This window comes from Oryctolagus cuniculus, chromosome 1 (genome assembly GCF_964237555.1).
Source record: "Oryctolagus cuniculus chromosome 1, mOryCun1.1, whole genome shotgun sequence".
Classification (NCBI taxonomy): Eukaryota; Metazoa; Chordata; class Mammalia; order Lagomorpha; family Leporidae; genus Oryctolagus; species Oryctolagus cuniculus.
In genome coordinates this window covers 236,237,300-236,256,508 of record NC_091432.1, presented here as the reverse complement: position 1 = coordinate 236,256,508, position 19,209 = coordinate 236,237,300, and the positions used below count along the sequence as shown (strand labels likewise).

Sequence of the window (19,209 nt, the reverse complement as noted above, 5' to 3'; positions counted from 1 at the left end):
ATGCCAGACTCACTGCTGTGTCTCTTTACAAAAACGAAACCTGGAGATGGCGAAGAGAACAGGAAGAGCGCTCTGGGAGCGGCCGGGTGGACCCTGGTGGTCGGCTCGTGGCCGTTCGTGCCCGAGGTCAGGGGAAGCAGGGTGGCCGAGGCAGGATGGGGGCCCCGAGGAGATGGCTGGGCTGGGTCCGGCGCTGCCTCGGGCAAGTCCCCCTCGCTGCGCCCCACCCAGCTCCGGAAAGGCCCAGGACGGGGCTCAGCGAGGGGGGGGGCCCTTGGAGGCTGAGCCCCCAGCATCTTGCGGGGCGCGGCGCTGGCGGGAAACAAACGGGAAAGCGGAGCGAACACCCGCGGCCAGGCTGAGCTCGCGCCGCCCCGCCGCCCCCGCCGCCCCCAGGACGCCCTGCGGGGTGGGGGGCTGCTGTGCCGTGTGGCTCCGGGAAAGCCGGTCTATGTTCTGCACAGACGCAGGGCCCCGCCCCCTCCCCGTGTTTCCCACCGTGGACGCGTGGGCTCTGCGATGCCAGCTTGTGCGTCCAGGGCCGACTCTCTGAGGGGCTCCGAGCTCTCCTCTGCCCGCCGGGGCTGTGACCGCCGGCTTCACGCTGTCTGCTGGACCTGTTGGCAGCCCAGGTGCCCGGCTCTGACCGCGTGGGCTTCCTCCTCCTCGCGGCCCCTTCCTCTGGGTTCCCGTTGCTGGCGTTAACGTCACCTTCTCCCGAGTCCACCGGGCTGGTGTCCACTCGACCTCTGGCCTCGGCAGAGCGGAGCCCACCTGCGGGCTCCTCCCCGCCCCTCCCTGCGCTGACGGGTGACGGCCCTGGGTGGGCTGAGCCCCCCCCCCCCCGGCACCAGCAGCCTCACTGCCCCCTCCCCACCCCGCCAGCTTCCGCGCCTTCCTGGGGCTCCGCGCAGAGCTGCCCGAGCCAGCAGGTGCCACCGTGTGTGCGGCTGGCACAGCGGGGCCAGACGTGCGCCCCCGCCCCGCGCCCCGCCACGCCGTCTTCCAGGTGGAACCGAGGCCGGCGCACCTGGAGGCAGCCGCTCTCCCGCCGAGGCCTCTCCCCGGGACGCCGGAAATCGATGAGCTCGGCGCTCCTCGCTTCTGCCGCTGGGCCTCACTGGAGTGTGACAGAGCGTTGCCACGGCGACGGCACCACCGCTCCCCATCCTCTGCGAATTTCCCAGCAAATGGGGCCCGAAGCCCACACGTGTGCCGTGCGCAGCGCCTTCAGGAGCCAGCCACGCCCCTCCCCCACCCGGCCCGTCCCCGCTTCCTTCTCAGGGCCCCCCCTCATTCTCCTTCCCCCCACCCGGGCGGGGGTCGTCCCCGCTGACCTGGATGTGGGGCGTGACGGGGGTTGCTGGGAGCAGCAGGGCTGTGCTGGGCCTGGACAGAGCAGGCAGGGCCTTGACAGCTGGGAGACACCTGCTGATTTGGGGGGCCAAGTAGGGAAGTGAGGCTCTGGGGCCTTGGCGGGGGTCACGTGAGTGAGCACACAGCTTGGGCCTGGTGGGCTGGGTGCCTGGAGCCAGGGCACAAATGGAAGGGGCTGTGAGAGAGCAGGAGCCGGATGTGCTGACGGGTGGGGAGGGGCATCGAGGCAGCTCCAGACACACTGGTTTGAGGCTCCAGGGAGGATGGGAGCCTCAGGGGGGGTCCCGGCAGGGGGCCTGCCAGGGCCTGTGCCGGCCAAGGCAGGGCCGCAGGTGGAGGGGGCCCGTGGGCTCCCCTGCAGGGATGCCTTCCTGAGATGCGGGGTGGCCCCGGCCGTGGGCTGCCCACCCTCCCAGGTGAGAAGCAGGACCGCAGATGGGAGCCCGGCCCGAGCCAGGGCCCTGGGGCAGCTCTTAGAAAGGGAGGATCACTGCTGACGTCCCTCGGGGGGGCCAGGAGGGGGCTCTAGGTCCCAGGCAGCGGCCTGGACTTTGTTATCCAGAGCCAGCCTGGACCCCGTGGAGCCTCCCTGGCAGATGGGCTCCCACTCAGCCCCTGAGCCTTGCCCCAAGTCCCCCGAGACCTCCACCAAAGGCTGGGGGATCCTGGGGTGGGATGCCATTGTCAGCCTGCCGGGTTCCAGCCTCCCTCCCGCAGGGGTGGGGAAGGGGCCCTGGGCTGACACTGGGGACACTCACACGCGCGTGCCTGACGTGCACCCCCGTGTGGATGTTTCCCCCGCGCTGTGTCTTGTCTGCCCGGGGTGGGCCCTGCTGGCCCGGGCTTGCCTGGAGGTGGCAGGGGCTGCCTTAAGGCCCGGCACCTCCCCTACCCAGGCTGCCCTGCCTCTGCTCCAAAGCGGGGGTCTCGCTGAGCCCCCCACGGTGCACCTCTGCGGAGAGCGGCTCAGCGGCCTGAAGCGTCCCCAGGGTGCCGCTCAAGACAGAAGCCGAAAGCAAACGGAAGGGCTGCGCGCTCCAGCCACGGTGCTTGCTCTGGGAAGAAAGGGCACAGCAAAATAAGACGTCCCAGCGTCCTCGCCTCTGCCCGGGAGACGTCCCCGGGGGTCCTCTCCGGGCTGCTGCCCTCCCGGTTTGTCTCTAAGTCTCTGTTCTGCTGGATGGGCTCAGCGCCCACCGGAGTGGCAGGAAGTTAGGCGAACGCGGGGCTCGGGGAGCCTGAGCTCATCTCCTGCCCCCTCTGTGGGTGCTTAGAGGGCACAGGGGCCAGACTGGAGTGGGACACCGGCGTCTTGTCACTGGCCGCTTGTTCCCGCCCCCGCCCCCATCCCGAAAAGGCCTCTGGCATTGCTGGGGACCCCAGGGGCTTGGCTCGCCAGAGCCTAACTCACCAGCTGGATGCACGGACGTCTGGAGGCAAAGGCCTGACCCGCCCACCACCTGGTCTCCGTCTCCCATGAGGGGGCTTCCTGGGCCCACCCCGTGGAGCAACAGGGAGGGATGCAGGGAGCCACAGTCCTCCTCCTCGTGAGGGTCTCCTGGGCGGGCTCTCAGCATCATGGGTCACGCAGGTGTCCTGGGGGAGGGGTGGTGCAGGGGTGCTGGCGGGTGTGGGGGGTCTCCCATCTAAGCCCCCAGCCCCTGGCCAGCCTCACCCTGGGCTTGCAGCCTCACTCAGCTGGGGAGCCCCCAGCCACTGGGGTTGGAGTCAGGGTTCATTTCCCCGGGGCCAGGGGAGTCCCTTTCCCTGTAAGCGTGGCCCCGGGGCAGACACAGCCGCAGCCCTGCAGCCTCCATCTGGACGCCCCGTGGCCCCACCCCGCCGGTCTCCCTGGCCCACGCGCCCCACGGCCCCTGCTGCTGACCAGTGCTCTGGCACGCATGGCCACGGCTGCCTGTCCCGAGCGTCCGCCCGTTTTCAAAGCCAGTGCTGTGCGTGCCGGCCGAGTTGCGGAAGCTCTCGGCGTTTACAATGCTTGCTTCTGCCCCGTCTCCTTCTCTGGACCGGGTGCCCCCCGAGCGAGCAGCGTCCGCCCAGTCCTGCTCGCCCAGGCACAGCCTGAGAGCCGGGCCCTTTGCCGCCGGCCCAGGCCGCCTCGGCCGTGTCGCCGGGGCCCAGGCTAGGAGCCGGGCTCTGGGCTGGGGCTGCAGGGTGCTGGCGGGGGGGGGACGCGTGTGTGAGGCTCTGGTGGTGGCTCCTGCAGCGCCCCTGCAAAGTCCCCTCCTTTCCCGTGGAGTTAGCGCTGCGCTCCTGTGAAACCCGTGCTACTGGGCGTGTGTGCACGCAGGCGTGTCTCTGTGTGCATGTCTGTGGGCCCATGTGGACACACGTGTGCCTGTGTGTACACATGTGTGTCCGTGTACACGCACAGTGCCCGTACGCCCATGTGTGCTGGTGTGCACGCGTGTGTGGTGTATGTGCATGTGTGTCCATGCGTGTGCACGTGTGTGGCACCCGTGTGCATGTCGGGGTGTCCCCGGCCTCTCTGGGACCTCTCTGTGTGTCTGCTCCCAGGCCGGCTGACTGGATCCCCGCGCACTCGCAGGAAATGCTGGGGCACCAGGTGTGCCTGTGTGTCCGCGTGCATGCGTGTGCGCATGTGTGTCCATGTGCACACACGTGCAGGAAATGCTGAGGCGCCGTGAGGCTTCTTCAGCCCTGGCTGTGCTGCGGCTTTCACACCCGTCTGAGACCAGCCTGGCCGTGTCTCCTGCCTCGCGTGGGGACGGACCGGTCAGGGTGAGCAGTCTCAGGGGCCCCCGGGGAGGCCCTGGGCCCGGCGACCCCACCCCCACCGCAGCTGCCAGCCGTGCTCCGGGCTTCCCGGGAGGGGGCGTGGCCGTGGCTGTTTCGCTGCGTTTGTTCCTTTCGGGGAGTCTTGCATGCTCGTGGGAAGCGGGCCTGGGAGGCGGCGTTCTAACCGCTCGCTGACACGCAAGCACGCGGCGGCGTCCGTGTCCTCCGGCCGCAGCCACGCAGAGTTCTCTGGGCGTCGTCTTGTGGCGTCCTGGTGTTTTCTTAGTGCGAGCGATCATTCTGTTCACACAGACTGGCCGCCACTTCCCGGACCGGTCAGCCCGGACCCTGAAAGACCGAGAGAGACCGAGAGAGAGAGGGAGAGACCAAGAGAGACTGAGAGAGACCGAGAGAGACCGAGAGAGAGAGGGAGAAGGAGAGAGGAAGAGAGGGAGAGAGGGAGAGGGAGAGAGGAAGAGAGACTGAGAGAGAGAGGGAGAGACCAAGAGAGACCGAGAGAGAGAGGGAGAAGGAGAGAGGAGGAGGAGGAGGAGGAGGAGGAGGAGAGAGATATCTTTGAGATCTTCCACTCAAATAGTTGCAACAGCCGGAGCTGCGCTGATCCAGAGCCAGGAGCCAGGAGCTTCGTCCGGGTCTCCCCCGCGGGTGCAGGGCCCAAGCACTTGGGCATCTTCCACTGCTTTCCCAGGTGCATTAAAAAGGAGCTGGATCGGAAGTGGAGCAGCCAGGACTCCAACCAGCGCCCATGTGGGATGCCCGCGCTGCAGGCGGCGCCGGCCCCTGCCTGTGGTTCTTCATCCATTTATTTCCAAACGTAGTTCATACCTCGGCGCTTCTCCCGCGCAGTGTGTGGTCTCGCTCCGTAACCCTTCATTCCCGAGCCTCGTGCTCTCAGGTGGGGCCTGTGTCCTGTGTCTGGTTAATCTCCGAGCGTATTTCTCATTTTGCTTTTGCCCTTTCCGGCTTGGCTGGGCGTCCCCGTGCCGTTGCGCTCTGGTTAGGGCCGGGGCTGCACGTCCGCTGGTCCCTCATTTCTCAGCCGGCCGAGAGTCCGCGTGGTTCCACCTGCGATTGCGGGGGACTGTTCCCGCCCGCCGTGAGGTCCTGCCGGGCGACGTCCTCAGCGTCTCCTGCACAGGGCGGGGACAGCGCCCCTGCGCCTGGGGAGGCCTCTGTTCTCCGCTGCTGATGCAGTCCTTTTGTTCTTTTAAGATTTATTTATGTATTTGTGAGGCAGAGAGAGGGGGAGAAACAGAGAGAGAGAGGGAGAGAGGGAGAGGGAGAGAGGTAGAGAGGGAGAGAGGTAGAGGGAGAGAGGTAGAGAGAGAGAGAGGTCTTCCACCTGCTGGTTCACTCCCTAAATAGCCACAACGGCTAGAGCTGAGCTGATCCAAAGCCAGGAGCCAGGAGCTTCCTCCGGGTCTCCCACGCGGGTGCAGGGCCCAAGCACTTGGTCATCCTCCACTGCTTTCCCAGGCCACAGCAGAGAGCTGGATCGGAAGTGGAGCAGCCGGGACAAGAACCGGGATGCGGCACCGCAGGTGGAGGTTTTTCCTGCTGCACCGCAGCGCCGGCCCCTCTTGGATATATATATATATATATATTTACAGTTTCTGTTTCCCTGCCGTCGGATTTTTTTTTGTTTTTGCGTTCATCATGCAAACGTTCTCCCCTCTCACTTCTCGCCGGGGTTCCCGACCCTTGGCTCACCCGGGCAAGGGCAAGTTCGCCTTGGTTCTTTCCCTCTCGCGTGATGGAGACACTGCTGCCGCGCTGGGTTCCCGGAGCTGCCCCAGAGAGGGCGGTGTTTCCGCTGTAGCTGCCAGTCATGCCAGGTCTCAGCGGGAAACTCGGTCCTGCTGTCGCTGGTGGGGGCGTCCGGCAGGGCCGGAGAGGCTGAGCCAGGAGGAGGTCGGAGTGAAGAGGCTTGTCCTAAAAACTGGCTCGGGGCCGGCGCTGCGGCGTAGCGGGTAAAGCCACCTCCTGCAGTGCCGGCATCCCATACGGGCGCCAGTTCGAGTCCCGGCTGCTTCTCCTCTGATCCAGCTCTCTGCTATGGCCTGGGAAAGCAGTGGAAGATGGCCCAAGCGTATGGGAGACCCAGATGGAGCTCCAGGCTCCTGGCTACAGCCTGGCCAGCTCGGGGTGTTGCAGGTATTTGGGGTATGAACTGGCAGATGGAAGACTCCTCTCCCCCTCCCCTCCCCTCCCCCTCCCCCTCCCCACCTTTCCCTCCCTCCCTCCGTCCATCCATTTCTATACCTCTGTGTTCTAAATAAACAAACGCATCTTTAATAATAAAAATAGAGAACCGGCTCAGGAGACAGCAGGGCTGAGGGGTCCCACGCCTGCCCCCTGCCGGCTGCAGCGTTGGTGGCGTGAGCTCAGGTTTGCGGGCAAGGGGCGAGATCTGGGGAGCAGAGGAGGCCCAGGCCACGGGCAGGGAGGACCCACGGCCCAGTTCACGCAGGCGAGGACGGCATCCCCCCGCATCCTCCTGTGCGTGGCTCGTGCTGCGGATCCCAATGGCAGTGTCGGCGGGAGTGCGGACCCAGACGTGTCACAGGTCACGCGTGGCTGCCTGCCGGCACCCCCTACCCAGGCCCGTTGACCACGCCCTTCCCCACCCCAATGGGGGCCCAGGTCCGCTGGTTGGCCCCACGTCTGTGTGCTCCAGGGCCCTGCCCAGGGGGTCTCCTACCCTCAGTGGGCCCCCCCCCGGCTTCTCCAGCAGGCCCACGGCCTCCCACGGGGGATTTCCCACCACGGCGCCAGCTCCCGGGCACCGGCCTGTGCGTGGCTGTGGCAGGTGACTTGCCACGGGCCGGCCACGTGAAGCCGGCGTCCACCCCCCCACACCCGCCTGCGGTTTCGTCTTTGGGGCGCGTGGGTTGTGGGGTTTATCTGTCGGCGCTGGGAAACCGTTTCTTATTTTTGGAGCTGCAGGCCATCTGGAGAGACAGCTTCGTGTGCAGCACGGCGAGAGCTGGTCCCTGTGTGCGGGGTCAGCCCGGAGCCCCTCCCCCACCTGCGCGCACAGGGTCAGCCCGGAGCCCCTCCCCCACCTGCACGCACAGGGTCAGCCCGGAGCCCCTCCCCCACCTGCACGCACAGGGTCAGCCCGGAGCCCCTCCCCGACCTGCGCGCACAGGGTCAGCCCGGAGCCCTGACCCCACCTGCGCGCACAGGGTCAGCCCGGAGCCCCTCCCCCACCTGCACGCACAGGGTCAGCCCGGAGCCCCTCCCCCACCTGCACGCACAGGGTCAGCCCGGAGCCCCTCCCCCACCTGCGCGCACAGGGTCAGCCCGGAGCCCCTCCCCCACCTGCACGCACAGGGTCAGCCCGGAGCCCCTCCCCCACCTGCGCGCACAGGGTCAGCCCGGAGCCCCTCCCCCACCTGCGCGCACAGGGTCAGCCTGGAGCCCCTCCCCGACCTGCACGCACAGGGTCAGCCCGGAGCCCCTCCCCGACCTGCACACACAGGGTCAGCCCGGAGCCCCTCCCTCGCCGTTCCCTGTCGACCCCAGGGGGCAGCCGGGGGTACTGGAGCCCTCCGTGGGGCTTCAAGTCTGTTTCTAATTTCCCGTGACACAGAGGTCCCAGTGGCACTGGGCCTCTGCCGTGACATCGCGAGGCTCCCGCGGTGTCCCAGGCTCGCCTTCGCCCCCCCCCCCCCCATCTTCCTTTCTTGCAAGACTACTCATCTGAAAGGCAGTCACACACGCACAGGTCCTGTATCCACAGTCCACTCCCCAGACGGCCCCATCGGCCCGGGCTGCGCCAGGCTGGAGCTAGGAGCCAGGAGCTCCATCCGGGTCTCCCACACGGGTGCAGGGCCCAGGCACTTGGACCATCATTTTTGTTTTAAAGATCTATTTATTTATTTGAGAGGCAGAGTTAGGGCAAGGAGAAGAGAGAGAGAGAGAGAGAGAGAGAGAGAGAGAGAGAGAGGTCTTCCATCCACTGGTTTAGTCTGCAAAGGGCTGCAATGGCCAGAGCTGGGCCGATCTGAAGCCAGGAGCCAGGAGCTTCTTCCTGGTCTCCCACGCGGGTGCAGGGCCCAAGCACTTGGTCATCTTCCACTGCTTTCCCAGGCCACAGCAGAGAGCTGGGTCAGAAGTGGAGCAGCCGGGACTTGAACCAGCGCCCACATGGGATGCCGGCACTGCAGGCGGTGGCTTTACCCGCTATGCCACAGCACCAGCTTCTTGCGCCACCATTTGCTGTGTCCAGGGCACAGCCGCGGGGAGCCTCGGCCCGGCCTCGCAGGCTGCACCGGCAGGCGGCTGGGCGAGGGCCTTGCCTGGTTCCCTCCAGCAGCAGCCGGTCGGGTGGGGGACATTCAGGGGCCGGCTCAGGGCACCTGTCCCATTTCGGGGTGGGGCGTCTCCTGCTCTCCAGCCTCTGGAGAGCCCGGCCCTGGACCTCGGTCCGTGTGTCCGGGGTGCAGAGTGGCCTCTGGGATGGATGCGCCGGGAGAGGGGACACCGTGTCTCCGTGGCTGAGTGCTGGGGCAGGTGTTTGGGAGGACCGTGTTGTAAATCAGCAGTGCCGACTTCTCCAGTTTTATGTAACAAGACGCGGTCGGCTCTGTCCGCCCGCCGTAGCCTGGCTGATGGGGGTAGGAGACAGAATTTTAAACGAGTGCCTGCTCCAATTCCCCTCCTTGATTTTTTTTTAAAATCCTACTTAAAATAAACTCCGTGCCAGCAGCAGGAAGATGAAAGCCCGGCTTCTCTGTGGAGCGGCAGCACCAGGCCGCACGTGCCAGCTGTGCCCGTCCCCCTGCGCCTCCTGGCACGACGCCCGCGGGGAGCAGGTGCCAAGACTCACCCAGAGACCCCGACCTCACACGGCCTGGCAAGCTCCCTGCCTTACTGTGAGGGGATTTTCAAGGGAGACGCAGCCCAGGAGGGAGCAGGGGAGCCGGTGGGGGCATGGGCTCCCCTTTGTGGGTGCTGGCCAGCCCGGGGTCTGATGTAGTGATGCGTGGCCGGGAGCCTTCGGAGCCTGGCACCAGGGGAGGGACTTCAAATGGAGGGCGTCCCCTGCTGCCCTGGCTGCGACCTGGCCCCGGCCCCGGCGGTGACCGCCTCGTGGTGCCCTGCTGTCCGAGGCTTGGTCCAGCGTCTGTGTCCAGTGCCTTCCGGGCATGGGGGGCCAGCAGCGGCCCTCACTGGCATGGAAGCCTTTTGGATTCACCTGGAAGTGGTCAATGTGTGGAAACTGGCTGCCGGCAGTTTGGTTGCCCCCCTGCAGGGTGGGAGCCGTGCCGGGATGGCCGCCTGCCCACCCGCCCGCCGAGTTTGGAGCGCGGGCACCAAGGTGGGCTCTTCTCGTCCCCTCGCCTCTCCAGGATCCCGGCCCCTCAGGGGTCTGTGGCTGTGGCTCCCTTTGTTATCCCGGGACCTGTGGGGCTTGGGATGTGGGCGTGTCCGGCCTTGGAACACCCTCCTCTGCTGCCATTCAGGGTGCTGAGGGCGGGACATCCTTGGGCAGCGGCCAGCGTGGTCCCCTGGAGGCCCCGCCTTGTGCAGTTGGTGGGCAGCTCTGCCTCGGAGCCTCGCCCACCCTCTGCTGGGGCGCAGGAGGCGGCGGGGGTGGGGCAGGGCACGAGCGTCATGGCCGATACTGTGGCTGCTCCTGCGAGGGCCTGGAGTTTCTCCGAGACGAGGAGCAGCCGGGTGGGCGCTGGCTGCCCCGGGGGTGCCCCGAGCTCCCCCAGCCCCCCGAGCTCCCCCAGCCCCAGGAGCCCCTGGAGGCCCCCCCCCGAGACAGCCAGGGCCCCATCCTCACGGGCTCAGCCCTCGGACTGTGCTGCCGACCACGTCACCCACACCCCGAGGCCACGTGTGGAGGAGGAGCAGGCCGCGGACGCCAGCAGGGGCGGGAGCTGTGCGGAGGGCGACGCAGCCGTGGTGACCAGGAGGCTGCTTCATCAGTGAGGGAGCCAGGAGGAGGTTTTTTTTTTTGGAAAACAAAGCAATTTTCCAAGGACACAGCTTGCAGACTCCCACCCGTCAGCGCTGGGGCTCTGGCTGTGAGAGTGACGGCTGCGGCCGATCGGACCCAGGGCGCGGACAGTGCACGCAGGCAGGGGCTGCTCCTGGGTGGGGGACCCCAGCCCGGAGCCACATGGGGGGCCGGCCGTGCTGGGTGGCTGCTGTGCCCCCCATGGGGGCTGGGGGGTTCGAGGTGGAGATGGGAGGCGGGCAGCCCCAGCCTTCGTGGGAGCAGCCGCCCCCACCAGCTCTGCCTGAACCCCCCCGGTCCGCTCCTCAGCGAGCCTCCAGGCCTCGGGGCACCACAGGGGACGCGGTGGGGGGGCAGAGGGCCGGCCGCTGACCACAGCCGGGCGGTCAGCAGCTCCTGCCTGCGGGGCCGAGATCCCTCCCTACTGCAAGGACGGAGGGCGCCCAAGCCGGGGCGGGCAGGCAGGCGGGCGCCCAGGCCCCAGCGCCCAGGGCTGCCCTGAGATGACCGTGGCCTACGCGGCTCAGCCAGCCTCACGATGGCTCCCTCGGGACGGCTGGCCCTTCCCGGCCCCTCCGCGGTGCCCTCGTCTGCGCGGGGCGGCGCTGGTCTCTCCTCCAAAGGACTCGGCTCCCGTGGCCTCATGGGAACGCGGTCGCCGGCCCAGGCTCCTGCCCCTGTCACCCTGGGGTGGGGTCCAGCCTCTGAGCTGCAGGACCCCCGCTGGGCGCAGCCGGGAGCTGGCGCCTCTGTTGGAGTCTCGCTGGCGCTGGCCGTGGCATTGCGAGTTGGGCTTGAGCGCTGTGTGTCAGGGAAACTTCTAGAAACTGCACCCATGGGAGACGTGCGGCTGGGACCTGCTCTCCTGGTCTGGCGTGTCGGTGGGCGGCAGCGTCGGTGTGGTGGGGCTGGTCCTGGGCCGTTGGCTCCCGGTGCCTTCCCAAGTCTTGCCTTCGTTACGTTTGAAAGTTCCAAGGCTTTGTTCATTGACTTTTAAAATGAAGAAATATTGATCTGGACTTAATTGATTCCTTGTGTTTTTTTCCATCTTCTGGTCGGGCGCCTGGACGTGGTCCTGGCCTCCCCTGCGTGTGGCCATGGGTGGGACTCTGGAGGCTGCCCTCCCGGGAGCGAGGGCCACACACGGGGGTCCCCAGAGGCCACTCCCCCGCCCACACGGCCCAGAATGCCCGAGTGTGGGTCCCAGCACTGCTGTCCTGTGGGCTTGGGTGACGACGCCACCCTGAACCTCAACGTCCTTGTTGGCGCAAGGGACAAGGCCGGGACACTTGGAGTCCACGCAGTGAGCACGGATGGCGTGCCCGGAGGAGCCGTGTGCATGACTGTGCCTATGGGCACACACGTGTGTCGTCTGCATGTGTGCAGTACATGTGTGTGGCCTGCGCGTGTACACCTGTATGGTCCGTGCCTGTGTGCATGTAGTCTCCGTGTGCATACACGTGTGTCCGTGTGCACGTGTGTGGTCTGCGTGCATGTGTGCAGTACATGTGTGTGCATGTGTCCCGTGCTCCCTCTCTGACCCACTGGCCACAGCAGGCGCCATCCACGCGGTATCTCGGGTGGGAGGGCACTTGCTGGGTTCCTCCTGGTGCGCCCATGGAGGAAGGTGGATGAGAACCCCGGGCTACGGGACCTGGCCCTGCCCCGCTGTGGAGTTCCCGCCACGGCTTCCAGCGTCCACCGTGGGAGAGCGCCCTGAAGGGGACCCGGCGCTGCTCGGCCCCGAGGCCCCCGGCAGGGACTCACTGGGGAGCGCTGGGTGCGAGGCTTTGATAGGCAGGGCCAGGAGCTTCTCCCGGGTCTCCCACGCGGGTGCAGGGGCCCAGGGACTTGGGCATCTTCCACTGCTTTCCCAGGCCACAGCAGAGAGCTGGACTGGAAGTGGAGCAGCTGGGACTCGAACTGGCACCCGTGTGGGATGCCGGCGCTGCAGGTGGAGGCGTAGCCCACTGCACCACAGCGCCAGCCCCCCCCAGTGGACTATTACTGAGCCTTGTAAGAGAAGGCGTCCTGACACCCACTACAACATGGACGACCGCGAGGCGGCCACAGGGCAGGTCCTGTGTGGGTGCGCTCACAGGAGACGGGAAGTAGAATGGGGGCGACAGGGGCTGGGGTAGGGGCCAGGAGTCAGTGTTGGCTGGGGACGTTCCAGTTCAGGGACATGAGTCAGGAGGGCTGCACACGGTGTGCGTGTGCTCGGCATGCTGGAAGGCAGGCGTGGGGGGTGGCCCGCGCCCCCCCCCCGAAGCTCAGCTCCCACCTCCGGCCCCAGCCCCAGCTCCCTGCCGGTGCAGACCCCGGGGCCCGGTGACGGCGCAGGTGGCTGTATTCCTGCCCCCCTGCAGAGGCCTGGCTGAGTTCCCGGCTCCGGCTCTTGCGGCCCCTCGAGTGCGCCAGCCGAGGTCTGAGTGCGAGGCTGCTGGCCCAGCGGGCGGCTGTCCCCCGGGGCCTCAGGCACGGAGGTCGTGGGGCTGGTGCCCAGAGCGGGCTCCCAGAGACCCCAAGTGAGGCCTCAGATTTAGGTGCAGATGGAAGAGCAGCCCTGTGGGGGAAGGGACGAGTCTGGCCCGTGTCTGGGGAACCTTGGAGGCGGCCCCTTTCCTGGGCCGCAGCTTCCTGTCTGCGTGGACGCCCAGCGTGGCCGCCTGCTGCGTGCGTGTGGCACAGGCCCCGTCTGCTCTTGGCTGCTTTGTCAGCAGTTGCAGGGCAGAGGCCGCGGGCAGGACGGGGATGCACCTGTGCTGGGGGCGGGGCGCTGGCCGTGCTGTCTGTCACACCTCCTGGAGAGGCCACTGCCCACTGCGGCCCTCGTGGCAACGCTGGGCAGCCCCCAGGAGCCCGCCCTTGGCTGCTGGGACCCTAGCCCTTCAGGGAGCCCGTTTCACCCCAGGATACGCCCTCCGCCCTCGCCTTCCTCACTCGTCCCCACAGCCGGCCTGGGAGGGCGTGGCTTAGTGCGTGATCCACCGGCAGCTTCTGGCCTCTGCAGGACACGGGCGAGGGGGCACAGGGCGGCCGCCTTGGGGGCTGGGGCTCCTCCTGAGCACGGGGGGTGGGCACTGACTCTCAAGCCCCGCCCCTGCCGTGTCTGCGCTCCCGGGACTCTCAGAGGTTTGGCGTCTCCAGTCTGCCCCACGCATGGCTGCTGGGCAGGGCGGGAGGCCCTCAGGTCAGAGCCACGCGGCGGGGACCCCTGGCTCTGTGCACCTGCGGGAGAGGAGTTCCTGGTGCGCAGTGATGGGGGTGCAGCCGAGCACTGATCTGATGTCTCTGGGGGGCCCTCGCCTCCCTCATTCTTGAAGCTGCCCTGGACCAACGCCAGCGCCCGCCCAGCTCTGCAGGGACCTGATGGCTGGCGAGGGGGACAGGAGACGAGGAACCTCAACCCACAGGCCATGTGCCTGGATGTGAGTCATGGGGCCCTCGCCCTCCAGAGGCAGGGACGCGCTGGGCCAGGCCAGCCTTGCTCCCCACTGCCCTGCCAAGATGGCCGCTGAGAAGGGTCCCTGGGTGCCCTGGGCAACAAAGCCTGCCCATTTGTGAGGTCCCGGGGCTGGCTCCTGGCTGTAGCATTTCCTTCTCAGCCAGCTGCCCACCCGGCAGGACCCCAGAGATGGGGGCAGTGGCGCCTGGCCGCGGCCTCTGGGGGCTCCTTCTGGCACCCGGGGGTGTCTGGGCCGGGCCGGGGCATCATGGGTGACTGCAGGCTGCAGCTGTGCCTCACATGTTCCAGTATCCCCAGGCCAGCGTGTGAAACGCAGGGCGCAGAGAAGCGACCGTGTCCCGGGCACCCTGCAGCCTGTGCCATCACCAGCTGCCGCCGCCAACACAGAGCAAGATGCCAGGGCCCCCAGGCCTCCCTCCCAGGCATCCCGGGCTCTGGCCTCTCTTAAAACTTTCCTGAGGCACCCAGCCCCCTCCTGCGCTCTCCCTGCCGGCCCAGGCCAAGGCCACCCTGCTGTCAAGAGATGTGCTTGTCCCAAACAGCTCAGAAACGCGCCAGCCCCCGCCTGTCCTACGGCGGGCCCTCAGTTCACGGGGGGCCACTTCCCAGTTGGAGAGACCGAGGCGCAGAGACCTCGAGACACGGAGCTGGGCGGTGGACGGTCTGGCTCAGGACCCAGTGTTCTGTTCAAACCTCTTGAGCCGCATTGCGTGGAGGCGGAGGTGAGGGGACCGGTGTGCTGGGCAGGGGACAGCCACGTCCTCTGGGGCCCTCTCTGCCCACAGAAGCATCCCGAGGAGCACAGGCGAAGCTGGTCAGCCCCCTCCCCCATGGAGGGGCAACCAGAGGCGAGGCACCACAGGCTGGACGCCCGGGAAGCACCATGGACAGCGGCTCAGACAGCAGAGTGGCTCCTGGCACCTGCGGGGGCCACAGGTGCTCACACGGCAGAGAGCTCGGGTCCCTCCTGCCTGTGCCTCGCTCCCGGCTCCTGGTGGCGGCTGGGGCCCTCGGAGCCAGGCCTGCGCCGTTCCACGGCCGCCTCGCTGTGTCGTGGAGGGACAGCAGCCGCTGGATGAGCTGCGTCTGTAGTGGCTTCTCTGGGCTGATCCCACTCCCAGGCGAGGTCTCGGCTGCGGGCACCAGAGCTGAGGGCGTGCGCACACCTGTTGGGGGGACACTGCTGAACCCCAGTATCACGGGGTCATGTCAGAGCCTTGCGCCTGCTGGGAGGTCCCAGCCTCCAGCCAAGAAACCCCGTCTGTTCTCTTCCCTCCTGTCTGGCTGCAGCCCCGGGCTGGCTCCAGAGGTCCTGGCTCACCTGCGGGCTGCAGGAGGGCGGGGTCCTGGCTGGGCGCCCTGACGCCTCTGCCCCCCGTGCACGCAGGGTCACATGGCACAGAAGCCCACCCTGGTCGCCACGCTTCTCCCCTGGTGTTCCAAGGCCCCGTCTCCATGGTACTCTCACAAATCCCTGGGCTTAGGGGAGGCTATTTCCAGTCAAGCTAGACACACCCTCATGAGAAGGGCTTTGGAGGACCCCGAAGGCGGGTAATAATTGCTCGCTGCACCTGCTGTTGCGACTGCTTTCGGGTGTTTCCTGGGGCTGCTGGCCCCACCTCGGCCATCAGCTAGAGGAGCTGACACCTGGCTGTGCCCGCTCAGGTGGAAGCTTGAGGATCGTGGTCTGATTTACCCACTCGGGGCCAGCGGCTCGCCAGCGTCGGGTTCTCCCGCCATCGCCTACAGCTCAGCATTAAGTCTGGGAACAGGGAGGGCAGAGTGAGACCCACGCGGACAGTGACAGCTGCCCTCAGCCTATGAGTGCTGGGGATGGTGGCTGCAGCCAGGGCCTGGGCTGCCCGGAGTGGGGGTCGCCTCGATGGCCCAGGCTTGTGCTGGGCACAGCCAAGGGCAGGCTGGAGGCTTAGCGAGGATGGTGGGTGGGTCTCGGGGGTCCTTACCCTCGTGTCACATTGGAATCCGGGAAGGGGGCCTTGCGTCTGGCCAGCGCCGGGTCCTACTCCAGACCAAGGTGTGCCGGCACAGGACTCTCCCAGAGCTCCCCAGGTGACTTACCCGTGGCCAGGCTGACTGTCAGAGAGGTCCTGTGCTGCCCCAGACCCTCTGTGACCTGTCTGGATGCCTGTTGTCCAGGCCGGGCTCCTAGACACCCAGCCCCACGGGGCAGCCCCTCCTGCTGCTGCCCAGCCCAGCCTCCTGGGTCACCTGCAGGCTGGGGCGTTCTCTCCCAGAGCTCCCTGCAGCCTGCTGTAGCCACGCCCCTCACCCCCCGTTGCCCCGCCTCCTTTAGGTCCTGGCCTAGAAGCACCCTCCTTGGGGGAGCCCCCCGGGGTCTCTAATGCGCAGCCCCGACTCCACACTAGGTGCTTTGCCGTACAACTCCTGGCACAGAGAGGGGCCTCTGTGGCATCACTAAGCAGGGGGGACTCTAACAAGGCTGTGGTCCCCAAAATCCCAGGTCTGCCAGTGGGGACATATGGTGTCAGGTGCCAGCCCGGAGCACTTGCAGAGGGGACACCCAGCTGGGGCCGTCTGCCTCTGTCCCGTTGGTGAGAGCCCTGGGTCCCTGCTGGCCTGCGCCGTGTGTGCGGCAGGCGGCCACCGCCCGGCCAAGCTGAGGCTGTGCCCCGCGTCGCTCAGCCTCCAGCTGGGACTCCCGGCAGGGCCAATGCTGACGACTTCTCCAAAGCTTTCTCTGTTGCTTTCCCGGTGCTGAAAATCCACAGGCAAACGCGGATCGGCAGGGGCTTCTTGCTGTCGTCTCAAACAGCGCTGGGACGCCAGCCACGGCTCTGGAGCAGCCCCGGAAGCCACACACACTGGTCCCCTTGTCCACACAGCGGCCTTGGAACGAGGAGAGACAGGGGTTGGGCTCGGGTGGGACAGGGCAGGCAGGACGTGGGACCTCCCTGCTCGGGCTCTGCCGCCTGGGCCAGTGGCTTCTCCTGCCCGTTCCCCAGACCGCGGGCTGCAACCCGGGACCCCGGGAGCTTGCCCGCCGGCAGCTCCGCCACCGTGGGTGAGAACCTCACACAGCGCCTCCACGAGGGGAACCCGGGCACCTTCCACCCCTCCTCCCTCTCAGAGCTCCGCGTAGGGCTGCCCGACCGCAGCCGAGACGCAGGGAGGCGACGCAGATCCGCAGCACCGAAGCCACACTTACACAAGAAATCACAGGAATTCAGATCCACCTCGGAAGCCTGTGTGTCACCTGCCAACTCTCCTACAGCATCCACAGGTTCCCTAGGGCGGCCACGGAGCCACCTGCACAGGGCAGTCAGGAGCCCCCACGCGGAAACAAGCCCTCGCCCTCCGAGGACCAGGCGCTCAGGCGGGGACGCCGTCTCTGGGAGCCGGGCTGGCCGTGCAAGAGTCGTTCAGCCGCCCACGGTGGACGGAAGCCTGACTCACTCACGCGCTCTGTCCTCGGTTTCTCTGTCAGTGCATCCACCTATGCACCCACCCACCCACTTACCCATCCTTCCACCTCTCCAGCGCTCCACCCACCCATCCGCCCGCTGATGCAGCCATCCGCTCACCCCTCCGCTAGCCAGAGATCAAACATTCACCGAGAAGCAGCCAGGCTCTGCTGGCTGAACCAGAAACAGAAACGCGAACAGGTGGCATCTGCCTCTCTGTGGGCTTCGCGAGCCCCTGGGGGAGCAGACTGTGGCCACCAGTAACGCAACCAGCGAGAGTCCAGGCCCAAACGCAAGGAGACGGTGGGTGGTGGGTGTGGCGCCCTGGGAGCCCAGGAGGGAGCAGGGGTGGGGGTGTGAGGTGGGGGTGGGGAGTGGGAGGTGGGAGGTGCAGACTCGGGGGTGGGGCAGGCTGTCCCTGAGGGTGGGGCTGAGCCTGTGAGGAGGGGGCGAGGGGCACTCGCTGCGCTGAGCGGGAGGGAAGAGGGGAGGTTCCTCCAGGCCCCAGAGCCGCAGGTGTGAGAAGCGGGGACCTGGGAGCTACAGGCCTTGGGTTTGCCGGGTGCCAGACGCTCGCCGGGGCAGGTGTCTTGCCTCGGCACCGGTGATGTTTCCGGAGCAGAGGGTCCTTGCTCTGTGGCATCCGTGGCCTCTGACCCGGGCGCAGGCAGGGGCCCTGAGCCAGCCCCGGCCGCGGACGTTCCCTGGGCGACATCCCGGCAGCTGGGCCCCCACCGGCGCCGCAGAGGCCAGGACCTGGGCCGCCGGGTCAGTGAGAGGCTGTGGCAGTTTCTCCCCGGAAACTCAGGGCTGCCGGGGGTGGGGCTGGAGGAGCGGGAGGAAAACCTCTAAAGAGATTTGTTTGTTTATTTGACAGGCAAAGGGGCACCGAGAGGAACAGAGAAGAGGGAAGGGAGGTCTTCCGTCGCTGGTTCACTCTCCAAACACCTGGGCCAGGCCGAAGCCGGGAGCCGGGAGCTCCATCCGGGACCCCCACAGGGGTGCAGGGATCCAAGCACTTGGGCCATCCCTGCCGCCTCCCAGGGTGAGCACCCGGGAGCTGGGTGGGAAGTGGCGCGGTCAGGGTTCACAGCGGCGCTCTGGTGCGGGAGGTGGGTGACCTGCTGCTGCTCCTGACAGCAATTAAAGTTTTGTCTTTATTTAGAGGAACAGCCAGAGAGATCATCAGGGAGATCTCCCGCTTGCTGGCTCATTCGCCAAATGCCTTGCACAGCCCGGGCTGGGCTGGGCGCTCCTCCAGGTCTCCCACCCCGGGAGCAGGGACCCAAGTGCTTGAGCCGTCACTGCTGCCCCCGGGGATTCCAGGAAGTCGGCGTGCGGAGCAGGGCTGGGACCCAAACCCGGCACTTAGGAACGGGTGCTGGTCCCACGTGGCGTCTCGGGCACCCAGCCACGGGCAGGCACACTGACCACGCAAAACGATTCCACGAAGGGTTAGCAAAGGGACCCAGGGTGCTACCTTTAAATAAATAGCAATAATGTACAGCGCATACTGAATCCGTTACATTGTTCATCCAGCGTCATTTGCGGTTGGCCTGTGTTTGATTAAACACCAGCATATTTCATGTACGAGTTACACAAGTAAACAGAAAAATCACTTACAGTCCACCGCCCCATGAAAAATGTATCTCTGCTCTGTCCTGCACGCTGCCGGGCACCCGTGGCTAATTGTGGGGGGAGGGGAGGGCCGCATCGGAGGGGGGCTGAGAGCCTCATTTTTCCGATTTAATAAGATGGAAGCTGCAGAAGTTTTCTGCAAACGCGCAGATTAAAAACTATCGTCGATGGTTATTTAATCAAATAAATCTCGCACGCGATGCAAAGTAACAAATCAGGCAGACAGGCAGCGTCTCTGGGGAAATCACTCCCACAGCCGGAGCCTTCCCAGCCTCCCAGAGCAGCTCCTGCGCCGACCCGGCCACGGCTGTGCACGGGCTCCGCCCCGCCCTGGGCTCGGGAGTCGGGAGCGAGGGGACGGCCCCTTGCCCCCGAGCCCAGCTCTCAGTCCAGGAGTGTCCTCGGCGCCCAGGTCCCTGTGCCCTGCACGGCGGGAAGCCCTCCGCCTGGCTGGCGCACCCTCAGTCCTGCCCAGAGCCCCGTGGTGGAGGCAGCGGCTCGGGGGCCAGGGCAGGTGGCGCACCCGGATC

The 19,209-nt window shown here is 66.8% G+C and overlaps 1 long non-coding RNA gene across 1 annotated transcript; it reads left to right on the top strand.

The window, feature by feature from the left end:
* Window positions 1-17,024: 17,024 nt before the first annotated feature.
* On the top strand, window positions 17,025-18,612 carry LOC138845639 (uncharacterized). Its single transcript, XR_011382854.1, has 3 exons — window positions 17,025-17,344; window positions 17,919-18,086; window positions 18,207-18,612. It is a non-coding gene; the product is annotated as an uncharacterized lncRNA (long non-coding RNA).
* Window positions 18,613-19,209: the final 597 nt, after the last annotated feature.